Source organism: Bos mutus, chromosome 13, assembly GCF_027580195.1.
Source record: "Bos mutus isolate GX-2022 chromosome 13, NWIPB_WYAK_1.1, whole genome shotgun sequence".
Lineage (NCBI taxonomy): Eukaryota > Metazoa > Chordata > Mammalia > Artiodactyla > Bovidae > Bos > Bos mutus.
The window spans coordinates 17,738,240-17,750,532 of NC_091629.1; the positions used below are offsets into that span (position 1 = coordinate 17,738,240).

Genomic DNA, 12,293 nt, shown 5'->3' on the forward strand with positions numbered 1-12,293 from the left:
AATTTGCCTTAAAGTGAAGGCAAAGTATTTAAAAGTATAAAGTGAGGGCAAAGTATAAAGTGAAGGCAAAATACTTATCAAAATATTCTATGATAAGAATCTGATGGTGCATCAGAACCTCTGAGAGTAGTTGTTAAAAATGCAGATTCTTGAGCATCTGCTGAAGCTGTGTGACATGAGCACAATTCAGACGAAAACCAAACATACAGACCTTAAGCCCTAAAATGTCCACAGATCGCTTTGAGTGTGTACCTGGTTAAGGACTTTAGTGATACTAGTCGGAACTTCTAAACCCTGGTAATTGTTTTTTCTAAATCTAACATCACAAGTTTGGGTGGATTTGTTTCTATTCATTGCTTTTCGTTTACCGCACGGCACGTTTTCCTCTTTCTTTGCACGTCTAGTAATTGCTGGCTGTGTGCTGATACTGGGACGGGGATGTGCGCTGGGCATTGTAGAGACTCTTGGTTTTATTGTCTTCCTCTTAAGGTAGTTCAGTTTCTGACTAGTCACTTTGAACTTTCATGGGTTTGATTTTACTCTTTGTTACGGGGGACCTGTGCAAAGCCCGAGGTGTTCCCCGTACCCTTCAACTTCATAGGGTTAGCCAGTAAAGTCCTTCTTTTGTGGATCTAATTGAGGCTTGGTTTTAAATTTTTACTTAAAATTTTTGTTTATTTATCTATTTTTGGCTACACTGGGCCTTCGTTGCTGCATGCGGGCTTTTTTCTCCAGTTGCAGAGAGCGGAGGCTACTCTCGAGTTGCAGTGCTCGGGTGTCTCGTTGCTTCTCTTGTGGCGGAGCGTGGGTTCCCTGGCGTGTGGGTTGCATTAGGTGAGGCGTGAGGGCCCAGGAGTTGGGGCTCCAGGGCTCTCGAGTGTGGGCTCAGCAGCTGTGGGATGGGCTAATTGCCCCAAGGCATGCGGGGTCTGCCCAGACCAGGGGTGGAGCCTGTGTCTTCTTCGTTGAAAGGCAGATTCTCCACCTCTGGACGGCCAGGGTGTCGCAGACTTGGTTTTAGACTGTGTAAGGGTGGGTCCAAAGTAGGCTTTACTCCAAGGCATGACCTCATTCTTAAGGCCTGGTCTTTTCGGATGCCTTTTGGGGAGGTCACTCCTCTCTGATGGGCTAGAATTCTGATATTCCAGCTCCGCTGAACCTCCAGCTTCTCTGTTTCCCTTTTTACCCTATAGCTGCCTCTTTCTGATAAACCCTGCACATTGCCCCTGTGATTACTCAGCCCAGCCCTTGCTCACGGACTTGGGGAACCCCCCTAGCCCCTTCCCCCTCTCTGATGCTTTACTCACAGAATCTAGCTGCTTCCACAGCCTGGGACTCGGAACCCTGCCCCCACCCCTTGCTCAGCAGGACCTCTGTGTTCTGTTTGAACTCCACGCTCTGCATGTGGGAGGGAGAGTGTCCCCAGGCGGGGGGCTGCAGGGGACATGGGTTCACCTCGCGTGTCTCCTTTCCCTCACGGAGCACAGTCGTATGCTGCCTGCTGTCTAATGCCTGAAAGCAGTTGGCTTATTTTTTCCTGGGTTGAAAAGGCACATCCGTCTTTATCCTTTCATGACCTCCGATCTCAAATATATTCAGCATTGTTTTAACTTTTTATTTTATATTGGAATGTGGCCAATTAACAGTGTTGTGGTATTTTTAGGTGGACGGCGAAGGGGCTCAGCCTCAAATATCCGTGTGCCTGTTCTCTTCTAACCAACCCCCCGCCCTGAAAGCAGTGGACTTACCAACTGTTGTCATATTTTATAGATTATGATGGTAGGGCTGGTCTCATATTATTTGCTCCATCATGCTTGAAAATTGATTTTTAGAAAAGAAAATCTTCATATCGTTATCAAGTGAGGCTTATCTACTCTAGGATGAGAACCTCCTGGCCTGGAGGTGGTGGCAGGGTATGTTGGAGTCAAAGCCTTTGGTTGTAACCGAGAGAGAAACTCATTGAAAGGCAGTGAGCAAAGGGGGAGTGTATGAGGAGCCTACTGGAGTTACATGTAATCAGGTCAGGAGATTCAGCTCAAGAAGAACTTGGGCTGGTAGTTACGAGTCCAAGATTTATTTCTCTGCTCAGTCAATCCAGTCAACAGGTAGACACGTCCTGCAGGAATCTGCTGAGCACCTGCCCTTTGCCATCTGCTTAATGCTGAGGTTCAGTAAAGACTGAGAGAGAAGCTATGGTCTTCTTCTCTATGGAGCTCACAATCTGGGGGTATAAAGTTGCTAACTTAAATAATCATACAAACAATAACATTGCAAACTGTGGCGAGTGGCAGGAAGGAAGCGTGCACGAGGCTCTGGGCGTGTAAGATGGAGGTCAGTGTAGACAGGGGAAGGTTTCCCTGGTAAGATTTCCTTGACGACGAGACCAGGGCTGAGGATGCGTGGTGGGAACAGTAGGTGCAAATGCCCAGGGGCAGAAGGAAGCAAACTACGGCAGAGGAACTTGAGGAGCCAACGTAACTGGACTGTGAAGGGCCGGGGGAGGGCGTGGGTGGCCTGGTCAACCAGTAGGGAGGATTTGGCTTTCATCCTGGCGCAGGCAAAGCAGGGAAGAAACAAGAAGAGCTGGGGGGCTGTGCCCACGGTGTCTGTCCTCGAGGGGCTGCGTGGTGTCTTTGCTCTCTGGTTATTCAGCAACCCTTTGTGGAGCACTGCTCTGTTCCAGGCATGGTTGTAGATTCTGGGATATGGTATGAACGAAACAGCCAGAAACCCTCACCCCCATGAACTCACAGTTTAGCAAGATGATGCAAATAATAGTTAACACTTAGTGAGCACTTATCTCATGTCAGACCCTTTGCAAGTGAGATCTGTATTAAGCTAAATTTATTTAATCCTCAGAAAAGCCCAAGGAAGTAGTTAGAGTTAGGTCAAGGAGATGTCAAGGACCTTACTCAAGGTCATAGCTCTCAAATGGTGGACTTAGAATTTGGACTCTGGTGTCTGGCTTTGCCTGCTAGACAGCTTTTCTCATCTTCCACATCTCTCTGCAGACCAACTTTCCCTGCCTCCTCGTTCTCACCAGACAGAGAAGACCTGGTGGAAAGATGCCCGCACCTCCTGCCTGTCAGATTTTCTATGCTGTCTTAATTTTAGTCCCTCACCAGCTCGTTGGAGTCCAAATCCTGACCTTTAGGGAGATCCTAATTGGCTCTGATTAGGAAGGGTGCCACCCACTGTCCAGTTAGCTTGGCCAGATAGGTCAGACCATGTGCAGTGCAAGGCTCTGCTCACCCATTCATCAAGGGCTGGGGCCATGGAAAGTTCCAGAAAAGGAAGTAGACTGCAGATGCAGTTCTGAAGGTGTCCTCTACGCCGTGCCTGGCATTCACGCTTCTCCTTCCAGCAGCTCCCCAGGATCCATCTTTTTTCTTCTTTTTTTTGGCTGCACATGCAACACTCAGGAGCCTAAGTTCCCCGACCAGGGATCAAACTTGCGCCCCACCCCGCCTCCCACAGTGGAGCCACTGCGCCGCCAGGGAAGGCCCTCTGCCCCTCTTCTGGTTCATTACTTTGAAAACCCCAGTGTATGACTTAAAAATTTTATAGCCATATCCTCAAAAGACACAAAGTGAAGCCTTTTTTTTTTTAAATCATTTGAATAGGTTGGGTTTTCTTCAAAATGAAATGTGCTAACCCCTGATTTGTTTTAGCATAGGAAGTCATTAAAAAAAAAAAAACCTCTTTGAAAAATGACAAGAAGAGGGGGCTTTAAGAAGACAAGGACTCTCAACCTTTAAGGAGGTGTGGAAACCTTTGTCAAAGCCTGGAGGATTGCCCTTCCAATCCCAGAAGAGCCCTGCTTCGCACCCTGCCTAGGACCTCCTGCCAGTTTCTCCCCTGATCTCTGTCTCTCTCCATCTGTGTCTATTTCTGTGCTGTGCCCTGGCTCTCTTCTCCCTCTCAGTAACTGGCTCCCACCCTTCTCTTTATTTGCCACACTATAAACCTTCACTTTTTCTGTATGCCTAGTGGTTTTATGCGCCTCTTTATATGAAAATAAAATGAGTACATGACCATTTCTTCCTCTTTCTTTAAATATAAAATTGCAAATCTTAAGCATATGCCATGTTCAGCTGTTTTTTTTTTTTCTTTTGTCTTTTCTTTCTCTTGTATGTCAGTTGGTCTGGGAAGAAAGTCTGCTCCAAACTTTAAATGCTTTTCAGATCTCATGACTCATTCGCTCGGTGAATATTTTGTCGAGGACCTTCTGTGTGCCAGGCAGTGCGCCAGGCACTGGTAAAGTACTGATGGGTGTGAGATGGATGAGGTCTGTGCCCTGGTGGAACTCCAGGGGGTGGGCAGGATGTGCCAAGCAGACCAAGATGGTTTGGTGTGACTGTTGCTGAGATGTGTGTGGGTCAGGCAGGCCAGATGAGGCCATCTGGGATTATACCTGGACTCCAAGGTAGACTGACAGCTGATTGGGAGTTCATCTGCTGGATGTGAAAGTTGGGGGTGACTGCTGAGACAGAACGAGCTGTGCCAAGCAACCACTACTTGGATGATCTGCATTAGACGGAGGATCTCTCTATGGAGGTGACTTATCACCTGGGGCCTGGAGCAGGTGATTGAGCCAGCAAAGAGAGGAGTATTGCCCATCCTCTCTGTCTCTCTTGGTGTGGTGGCGGAGGGGGAGTGTTCCGTGTACAGGACACAGCACATGCAAAGGTCCTGAGGCAGAGAAGAACGTGTGAGGACCCGAAGGAAGGCCAGCATCACTTGACTAGCCTGGAGGGTGATGGTGGGCAGGACTCATAAGCCAAGATGAGGAACTAGGGTTTTATTTCAGGGCAAGGGGAAGGGAATGGCGAGTTTTGAGCAGGGAAGGAAGGTGATTCTGATTGAATACTTTGGGATCACTTGGGCTTCCCTCTAAGGAGTGGGTTCCTCTAAGGGAGGAAGCAGGGAGGCGAATTTGACAGGCTATGGCAGTGCCAGGTGGAAGGCCAAGGTGGTGAGGATGGGGAGGTGGCATTGGGAGGGGAGAGAATGGGTTCCATGGTGTGAGGTTCAGGACTCAGTGCTGGCTTGGCTGTGGGTAGAGGGGAAGTATCATCTGCCACTCCGGAAGACTTGGGGTGAAAGTCATTTTCTTAGGGGAAGATTACAAGTTCATTGTGGGGTGAGGGAATTAGGAAGGGCTTGCGAGGCATCCAGGCAATGATGGCAGGTCTGTGGTTGGGTGTATGAACCTGGAAGTTTCACCTGCTGCTGCTGCTAAGTCGCTTCAGTTGTGTCTGACTCTGTGCGACCCCAGAGACGGCAGCCCACCGTCCCTGGGATTCTCCAGACAAGAACACTGGAGTGGGTTGCCATTTCCTTCTCCAATGCGTGAAAATGAAAAGTGAAAGTGAAGTCACTCAGTCGTGTCCGACTCTTGGCGACCCCATGGACTGCAGCCCACCAGGCTCCTCAGTCCATGGGATTTTCCAGGCAAGAGTACTGGAGTGGGTTGCCATTGCCTTCTCCAGGAAGTTTCACCTAGAAAGCTCTAAATCCCATGGAACTAGAGCCGATTTTTGGTTCTTTCTGAGGAAAGAATAGGCTATGGTTCTTTCTGAGGAGTCTGGGTATCTTAGCTCTTTGACCTGACTTTGACCTGTAGGGATCAGAGAAAGGGAACCACTCAATTCACCTCGAAAGAGCCACATGCCTTTTGGTGGAACCTGGCCATCATTTCCTCGTTCTATTTCAGGGCAGGAAGCAGTGGTCCTTGGGTGGACAAAACTGGCATTCAAAGGCAGCTTTGTAAGGTTGGGCTTTAAGTGTTTCCCTGGCTCTTTAGCTGATGGGAGCTCATAATACCCCAGTTGAGAGCTGCCTGTATAATTCCATTGTCACTTAACCCTTTTCCTGCCTGCTTCCAGACCCTTTCACCTTAATCCTGCATTAGAAATTCCCCTAGAGGACACTCAGTTTCTTCGTCCATCCTTGTGTGGGGGCTTTTGATAAATGTTATTTTCACCACTCTCTGGGACGTGTCTTCAACTGAAAGAAGGATTGGAAAGCCATCCTTTTTGTTAGAAAGTAATCAAAATCCGAGGCTGTTTAAGCACACTACACACCTCCAAAGACAATACTCCTGATTCTTTCCAACAGATGTTCAGACATCTGGAAACAACATGGGCAGCTCCTTTAGGAGAAATTCCTGGCAGATGCAGAAACCTGATCTCAGCTTCGTCCTGGGTAGCAGGACCGAGCTTCGCAGGGAGAAAACCCGGAGGCCAGCCGCACCTGTCCCAGTTGCCACCTTCCCAGCCCAGAGGAGGCCAGTCAAGTCCCTGAGCTTTCCTCTCATAAAACAGATGACAGGACAGTGATTTTCATCCTGTTGGATTTGGGCTTTTGTCCTTGCTGCGACTCACTTTAAATTACATCTGAGACAGGGGAGAAAGAAGCCAGATGGGGTTTCCTCCTTACCAGGCGAAACTGGAGTCGTGACAAGGAGCCTCACTTCTCTGGCAATCGGCTGGGCGTGTTGGCTTCTGTCGACTCATAAAACCCTGTGCTCGGTGAGGCTGGCTGGGGAAACGGAAGCGGGATTTGCTGAGGCTAATTGGTCTCGATCAGGGCTGCTGCGTTTGCGTGACAGAGGTTCCATCAGACCTTCTGGGGAAGGAAGGGAGAGGGAACGACGCTCCAGCTTCAGGGGAGGGGCGTGTGCGCCGATCACCGGGGGCTCATCTTGCTCCTTCCTTGGCTCGGAGTTCATCACTAGGCACCTACCAGGTGCCCGGCCCCGTTCCAGGCACTGGGAGTACAGCCGTGACCGAAACAGAGACAAATTCCTGCCCCCATGGCGTTGACTTTTCTGGCTGCAGTGAGATAAACAATACATCTAATAAATAGGAAAATTCAATAGTGTGTTGGAAGGTGATAAGTGCTGTGGGAAAACCTGCCGGGGTGGGGGAGGGGAAGTGGGCATGGTCGGATAGGCCTTCCTGAGAAGCTAGCATCTGAGCCCGGAGACCGGAAGGTGCACGTTTCTGGGGATGAGCGCTCCGGGGGGCCAGGGCCACGCTGGGTGCGGCCTGGGGACAGAGAGGAGGCCTGCGTGGGGAGGGCAGGCTGAGTCAGGACCTGCGAGTAGAGGGCGGGTCCCAGAGGATGCGCAGACTCGGGCCTTGGGCTCTGCAGACTCACGTGCCGGAAGGTGGGGGCCGGGAACACCGGGTCTCTGCGGGATCCCTCTGGCTGCATCTGAGGACTGCCTTCCGGGGGGCTGGGAGAGAAGCAGCGAGACGCGGGAGGCTCTCATGGTCTGGGCGACACAGGGACTGGCACTGAGGGATGGGAAGCCTGAGAGGTGGTCGGGTTCTCGCTGTGTTCAGGCTAATCAGATTTTTTTTTTTTGAGACACGGGTCACAGGCTGGAGGCACGGTGTGGCCGCAGTCTTGGGGAAGGCTGGAGTCCCGAGGGTTGAGCAGGCCTGCCCTCGCCACTGTGATGCTCCTGTTTTCAGAGGGGGCGACCGTCTGGGGCTGGCTTGACCCGGCCTTTTCCTTTAAAGGTGAGGGTGGGCTGGGCTGGGGTGGGGATGCCGAGGCCAGCTTTAGGAGGAGCCGTCCTTACTGCCCTGCCTTTGTCTACATATCAGTCTTTTGATTGTAACACTGGCCACTAATTAAAAAAAAGAATTTTTTTAAATAAAAGAGTACAGACCAAACCAAGTGTATCTATGGGCCAGATGTAGCCCCCCTGGGTGATCTTGGCTGGGGCTGGAGTGCTCATGTAGGCCTTGCGAAAGCAGGGAGACAGGGGCTGGCCTTCAAGGTGAGCCGTGGCGGGGCGGGGCACAGAGGATCCTGGGGGCGGGGCCTGCAAGGGGGCGGGGCCTGCACTGGGGGCGGGGCCTGCACGGGTGGAGGGGCGGGGCGGCGCGGGGTTGGATGGTGCAGTGTGCTCGCCTGACTGCACACCGGAAACACCGAGGGAAGCATGAGGTGCTCACGGGACAATGGAAATGACCATAGGTGCTCATGGGTGAGCACCAGACCTCGCCCACCCCTCGCCCCCAGGGTAAGCAGAGAACGGAGGCTCTAGTATCTTGAAGGAAGAGCTGTTCCAGAAAGAGAACAGTGCTCGCAGTGCGTCTGGCAACCAGTGGGAACATACAGAGGAAGCTTCACTTGTTCATAAACAAATCCGTGGGTCCCTGTCAAGGGCCAGGCGCGGGGATTGAACAATAGCGGCTACGTGTGCTCAGCATCTTCTGAGGACTCTCCTTCGAGTGAGCTGCTTAAATCTTTGTAGCCACGCAGTGGAGTGTGGGTGGTAGGATGACTCGTTTTACAGACAAGGGCACTGGGACACAGAGAGGGTAGACTTGGCTGATGTCACCCAGCCGGTGAGTGGTGGCTCTGACGTGGACACAAGAGGTGTACAGGCAGAACCCGCACTGAGAAGAACCATCCTCTGAATCCTGGGAGACAGCGTGGAGGTTAGGGCTGCCTGTTCGAGCCTCCCAGAACTGTGGGCTGGTTCTGCCCATAATCGTGTCTGTTTATTGAGCGCTTACTGTGTGACAGGCGCATCGCATGGAGGGGCTCAGGCAGGCATGCTGTCCCTGCTTTGTGAGCAAAGCTCGGGGGCTCTGAGTGCCTTCCCCAGGGAGCAGACGGTCACTAGTGACTCTGACCAAGCTTCCCCTGTGTGCCACCTGCAGGAGGCACTATTAACCCCATTTACAGATGAGGAAACTGAGGCTCAAGGTCACACCCCTTAGCAGAGAGGGCGATACCAATGCCTACTTCCTAGGGCTTTTGCAAAGATAAATGACTTAAAATGGGAAAACGCATAGGACGGGGCCTGGCGTGCACCAAGCGCTCCCCGTGTGTGCAGCATCCCTGATCCCTGTTGTTATTTGTCTTCCTCTGGACCATCCTGTTAGGATAAAGAAGGGAGCCTTTTTTTCCCGTGTGGAAGTCTGGTTTCATGCTGTCACCCTGGCGCTGGGGTGGACACGAACGCAATACTGATGATACGATGACACGTGTGCCCATCATTTGCTGGCAGGTGCCTTGGGTGAGGTCAGAGGACTCGCTCAGGGTTGCGTAGCTGAGGCGTGGCGGGGCTGAATTTATACTGAAGTTTATCTGTGGCGGTGCTGGGTCTTGGTTGCGGTGTGTGGGCTTTCTCCGGTTGCAGTGAGCAGGGGCCCCTGTCTACTTGTGGGGCGTGGACTTCTCACTAAGGGGCTTCTCTCGTTGCCGCGCACAGGTTCTAGGGCACGCAGGCTCAGTGGTTGTGGCACAGGCTTAGTTGCCCCGTGGCATGTGGCATCTGACTAGACCAGGGATCGAACCTGAGTCCCCTGCGCTGGCAGGTGGATTCTTAACCACTGGACCACCACGGAAGCCCTGGAGCTGAATTTAAAAGCATACCTGTAGGGCTCCTTGGCCAAACTGTTTCCCCTGCTGTGTGTGGTCCTCAGGCTCACTGCTTTTGGCTGATTCTGAACATTCTGACTCAGGTTTGGAAAAGTGTGTGTGTGTGTACATATATGTAATATTTTAATATAAATGTATAAACACACATATACTGTATGTATATGTGTGTGTTTATGTGCATCAGGTATGTGTAATGTGTGATCATATATATGTGATTTTTGTTCTATTTTTCTTATCTTAGTATGTATTCAGCATTTGAAAAGTATATAAAACAGGAAGCAGACAGCCCCCTTGTCACCTGGAGAGAACGAATCTCCTTGCTTTGGTGTTTTCCCCACGCTTGCACACGTAAGCTCATGGCACCCAGCTTCTGCCCTGCCCCCTTCCTTTACTGAGTCTGTGTTTATTTTCATGATTTCCGGGGAAAATAGCTAAGGTTGAGCTGCTTTGCGTGCCTTCCGTGTGTGAGTGGATGCCATGCTGCCATGATTTCCGGAAACACCCGAGGGCACGGAGAGGTTAAGGAAGTGGGTCAGCCTCGACCTGAGCCTAGAGGCTCCAGCTCCAAAGCCTGCCCCCTTAGGAATCGTAGATGATCCTTAGATAATTTTCCAGCTTGCTCCTAAGGGCTTCTGTTGTTGCCTAGGTATTTGGGGGAAAAAGAATCAGGAAATAAATCCCCTCTATTTGAACATCAAGACAGACTTCCCCTTGCTAGGGTGCTTAGTCTCGTGCTGCCCGTCACCCTTCCCCGCACCTGGGTTCCTGCCCACCCTGAGTTGTTCTCATCACACTAGTTACCATGTCTGTGAACAAGGATCAGCTGACCGCTGGGGTCTCAGGTCCCTCACGGCGCGTTGGAAAGCATGTTACTTCTCTTTTAGGATCTAGAGGGGATGAGTGTGTGAGACAGTGCTGAGTACAGCCAGCTCTGGTTTCCTGTACCACTTACTTTTGGGGAAGGAAGTGCATTCACATGATACCGAGTCCGAAAGATACAAGAGATGCGCAGGCCAAGCCTTACCTCCCTCCTCGGACCCTCAGGGGCGGGGGCACCGTCTCCCTGGAGCTCCAGTGTCACCAGTTTCTCGAGTCCTTCAAGGGGCGGTTTGTGTCTGTCCTTGTGGCTGGGTGCGTTCTTGTCATCGCCTTCATCACTGGCGGTGTAATTTATAGAGGTTGGCAGAATGCCCTGCATATTTAAAATTGCCAATAAATGATCAAGGCCATTATTACTGTGGAGCTTAAAAAGGCACACATTTTGATTTTCCAAGTAGTAAGTAAAGCTGAGTGGATCTTCTTGGCATCATTTACTTAACCAAATGGAACTCTCTCATTCAAACTTAGGTTGCTGTTAAGGGAATTCCATCTCCCTAATTTGACATTTATTGTAAAACTGTAACTACTGCCCTAATGAATAGTTTTGGAAGCTGCCCCAAGTAAATGTTTGTTAAGCCTTGGCTTTACCTGTCCCTAGGAGAATCCCAGGGACAGGGGAGCCTGGTGGGCTGCCGTCTATGGGGTCGCACAGAGTCGGACACGACTGGAGCGACTTAGCAGCAGCAGGTATAGTGATGTAAAAGAATCCATCAGCCTACACTGGCTGTATCCCACATCTATGCCTGTATCCTTTCTCTCTCCATCCAAAAATGATACATTGACAATAAAAGCCACGATGGTATCATTGTGGGCAGGATGGTGTGATTAAAAAGTAGCAAGAAATTCCTGGAGTGGGATTGAGTGGTTTTCCTGCTTCTCTCTTATTTATTCAACAAACATTGACGGGGCTTTCACCACACGCCGGGCTCCACGCTGGAGTCTCCCCTCAGTTCAGTCCATGCACCTTCACCACACGCCGGGCTCCACGCTGGAGTCTCCCCTCAGTTCAGTCCATGCACCTTCACCACACGCCGGGCTCCACGCTGGAGTCTCCCCTCAGTTCAGTCCATGGACCAATAGCACAGACTTAATCAAAAGCAGAGACACTACTTTGCCAACAATGGTCCATCTAGTCAAGGCTATGGTTTTTCCAGTGGTCATGTATGGATGTGAGAGTTGGACTGTGAAGAAAGCTGAGCACCGAGGAATTGATGCTTTTGAACTGTGTTGTTGGAGAAGACTCTTGAGAGGCCCTTGGACTGCAAGGAGATCCAACCAGTCCATTCTGAAGGAGATCAGCCCTGGGATTTCTTTCGAAGGAATGATGCTAAAGCTGAAACTCCAGTACTTTGGCCACCTCATGTGAAGAGTTGACTCATTGGAAAAGACTCTGATGCTGGGAGGGATTGTGGGCAGGAGGAGAAGGGGACGACAGAGGATGAGATGGCTGGATGGCATCACCAACTCAATGGGCATGAGTCTGAGTGAACTCCGGGAGTTGGTGATGGACAGGGAGGCCTGGCGTGCTGCAATTCATGGGGTTGCAAAGAGTTGGACACGACTGAGTGACTGAACTGAACCTGGGGGCTTGTTCAAAATGCAGAGTCCCAGGTTTCTCCACAGTCTGCCAAGTTGGAACCTGCCTTGTATAAGATCCCCTGGTGATTCATATCCTTTCGGGAAAAGTTTGCTGACTGGAGATGGGGATAGATTAGTGAACAAAACAGACAAAATCCCGTGTTCTCACAGAGTTGGTGTTCTGATGAAGTGAGACACACAGCAAACAATAAATCTAGTGAAAAAGAAAGCAAGAAGGAGAAAAATGAGGCAGGATGGGGGATGGAAGACAGTTGTGAGTTGGTGAGGATGCTGTCTAGGGAAGACTTTCTGAAGAGGTGAGATTTAACCAGATTTTCGAGTCAGGGAGAGAATACGTTGTGTCACTGTCTTGAGGGAAAGTGCTGTAGGAAGGGAACGGTGAGTGCAAAGGCCCTGAGGCAGCA

The 12,293-nt window shown here is 50.7% G+C and overlaps 1 protein-coding gene across 5 annotated transcripts in view; it reads left to right on the top strand.

Moving 5' to 3' along the window:
• Positions 1-12,293, top strand: part of NFATC2 (nuclear factor of activated T cells 2) — a 160,424-nt gene that overhangs the window by 43,034 nt on the left and 105,097 nt on the right. The gene's annotated exons all lie outside the window — the stretch shown is intronic.